This window comes from Lathyrus oleraceus, chromosome 4 (assembly GCF_024323335.1).
Source record: "Lathyrus oleraceus cultivar Zhongwan6 chromosome 4, CAAS_Psat_ZW6_1.0, whole genome shotgun sequence".
Lineage (NCBI taxonomy): Eukaryota > Viridiplantae > Streptophyta > Magnoliopsida > Fabales > Fabaceae > Lathyrus > Lathyrus oleraceus.
Genome location: NC_066582.1, coordinates 82,128,521 through 82,131,715, shown reverse-complemented (window position 1 = coordinate 82,131,715; position 3,195 = coordinate 82,128,521). Strand labels below are relative to the sequence as shown.

Sequence of the window (3,195 nt, the reverse complement as noted above, 5' to 3'; positions counted from 1 at the left end):
TATCTAAGTTTTATTACTTTTAGCTTAGTTTACCAATGAGCACACTAGGTACTCCCTTTTATGAGTTTTATTTGCTTTGTGCATGTGTAAAATTTGCTTTGGTGATAAGTTATGATGTGTCAGAAATTATGTTACCTCTACTCAGCAGGTCTTTAAGCCAAAAAATTCCGAAAAGAATGGTTGATATCAAACTTAGGGATAATGTGGAAGACCTGTGAGAATGGTAGAAAGAGATGAGCCAGAAAGGTAAAGGGATAAGGTTGAGCGCTACATGACAAAACTCTATAAAATTTGTTTGGCGCTGCAATAACATGCTTCTTGTCCTCTCTGCACAACAGGCCTACCAAGAGACGAGTTGTCTTTTGCATACGCTGTGTACTATTCATAGTAATGGTACGAGACGATAAGAAAATGGGAAATTTTGAATTCCATGGGCCAAATCAAGGGACAATCAAGAGGCCCAAGATCCAAAGTTCAAAGGAAAACCCTAAAAGCAATGAAGCTATAAAAGGATTATCTTGGAGAAAGGAGAAAGAGGTTTGGAAGTTAAAAAACTTGAGAAACACTTAGAAAATAAATTTCTATTTGGAAAAGAAGAAGGTTAAATCAGAAGTTTGAGGCATCTCCTATCTTTCTTGAAGAACGCAGTGTTATTAGGCGTGACAGAACCCACATCCTACTCTTAGGTTTATATTATGTTTTCATTATTGTTTTGAAATGTTAAGCTTGAAACCCTATTTTTTTGTATTTGTCATGCTCACCATGAGCTACCTCTTTATGTTGAGCAATGTGAAGTTTAATCAAAAATAGTCTTTTGTGTGAAATGATTTGACTTTAGTGATACATTTTATCATGTGATTTATTATCATATATTTATTTCTTTGGATGATCATCTTAGAAATATGTAAAAGCTTAATAATGTTAAGGAATCCTTTAATAAGTGGAAGTCAAGATAAATATGGTTGAAAATAGTAGAATGGGAATATTTTCTAATTAGTTGTTTTAGGAATAAAGAACTAAAACCATAGGGGAAAGGGAACTTATGAAAGACGTGCACTAATGTTAATGTGAGACTTAGGAATTCGTTCTTTAACTTAGTTGCATTTATTTTGATTTTGTATGCATATATACACCATTAGAACACGTTCTAGCATCATCTATCACGATATATATTATCACACACACACACACGCACACACACACACACACACACAAAAGATGAAAATAATTAAATGGATCATTGCATAACATGCCTCTTAAACTTGTTTAAACTTCTTTATTATAACTCAATACTGCGCAATCTGAATTTGTGACAACAATTATTATCATTATCCTCTGCTCATGACTATTCATAAAGTTTTATCTTGAGGAATCCATTTAATTTAATAAAATACTTGTGAGAACAATACTTTTACTTTTAATATCTTGCTACTATTAGATTGTGTATACTTGCACATTAAAAAGAAACAACAAGTTTTTGGCGCCATGTTTGGATATTGTGTCATTAACACTTTGATTTTCTTGAAAAAAATTATGAAAACTGCATTTGAGCTTTTAATATTTTTTTCTCTTCTTGTGACACAACATATGCGTGATTACTCATGCCCAGGTAGCTGACATAGTTTACAAAGGAAACCCTGAACTAGAAAGAATACTTAGACTTTTAAGGAGATTCTAGATTGTACTTGAACAGCCAGGAACCCATATCCTTGCTATTTTATTTGACGATCTAGGAGACGACTTTGGAGAAGTTCGTCAAGAAGAAGTCATGGCTGACACTGATATCATTGGCATAACCAATGGTAGGGCAAGGAGTATTATAGGCTATGTTGTTTTTATCCAAATTCTATGAACAATGGAATCATTAAGCCTGATGTCAATGTAGTTCAATTTGAGTTTAAGCCAATGATGTTCCAAATGTTACAAGCCATTGGTCAATACTCAAGGGCTGCTACTGATGACCCTCATCTCAATTTGAGAATATTTCTAGAGGTTGCAATCAACTTTAAGATACTTGGAATCTCTAACGATGCTTTTAGGTTAATGTTGTTTCCGTACTTTCTAAGGGACAAAGCAAAAAGTTGGCTCAATTCCTTAGAGGCTAATTCCACTGCCACATGGAATGCTTTGTATGAGAAATTTATAGCAAAATACTTCCCACTTGTCAAGAATTCCAAAATGAAATATGAAATCACATCTTTTAGGCAAGAAGAAGAAAAGTTCTTATTTGATGCTTGGGAAAGATTTAAAGAATTACTGAGGCAATGTCCACATCATGGAATTCCCATCTATATTCAGCTAGAGACATTCGACAATTGTCAAGTTACGTCATTAAGGTACATGTTAGATGCACCTTTTGGTTGTTCATTGTTGTTCAAAAATTATAAAGGCAGGTATAATTTGATTGAGAGTATTACTACCAACACCTATCAATGGCTAGTGACAAGAGCAACTATCATTGTTATTCCAAATAAGCCAATTGGTGTGCATGAAGTAAGTGAGAACACAACTTTTTATTCTCAAGTGTCTCAAATTCATCAAATGATGAAAAACATGATGACATCTTCTGAAACTTCAGTTGCTGAGCTAATCATACTTGTGATTGATGTCACTGAAGTTGCATGTGTTTACTATGGAGGATCTCACTTATTTGAATACTGCTAAGCAAACCATGTTTCTATGAAATATGTGTGCAATCAAACGTACATCAACCCCTACAACAATACATAAAATATCAGATGGCATAATCATCCAAACTTCTCATGGAGCAACAACTAAAATCAATAGAAGCCCCAAGCACAAAAAATTCCACCTGGCTTTTCTGAACTAAATCATGTAGTGGCTTCATAAGGAAATAACCAATTGAAAGCTATTCTTAAACCCTTCATTCAAGAGACAAATAATCAATTTCGATCTCAAGGTGTTAGCATAAAAACCTAGAGAATCATGTTGGGAAGATTGCTTCTGCACTTAGTTCAAGAACTATAGGATCACTCCCAATTTCTACTGAAACACCTGCATCTACTTTTGGTACCAAGAGTATTAAAACTTTCAAAGTCATTTCTTTAAGGGGTATCAAGGAGTATGAATGAACAAGTCAACATGTTAAGAGCTATAAGAGAAGAATCTAAAGTCATTTGAAGCATCAGAAGAAGAGGAACATGCTCCTACAACAAAAAAAATCCCTTGGATGAC

The 3,195-nt window shown here is 33.9% G+C and overlaps 1 non-coding gene across 1 annotated transcript; it reads right to left on the bottom strand.

Annotated features, from left to right (window-relative positions):
• Nucleotides 1-2,175: 2,175 nt before the first annotated feature.
• On the bottom strand, nt 2,176-2,282 carry LOC127077426 (small nucleolar RNA R71). The gene has a single exon (XR_007787239.1). It is a non-coding gene; the product is annotated as a small nucleolar RNA R71 (small nucleolar RNA).
• Between the last annotated feature and the right edge of the window lie 913 nt (nt 2,283-3,195).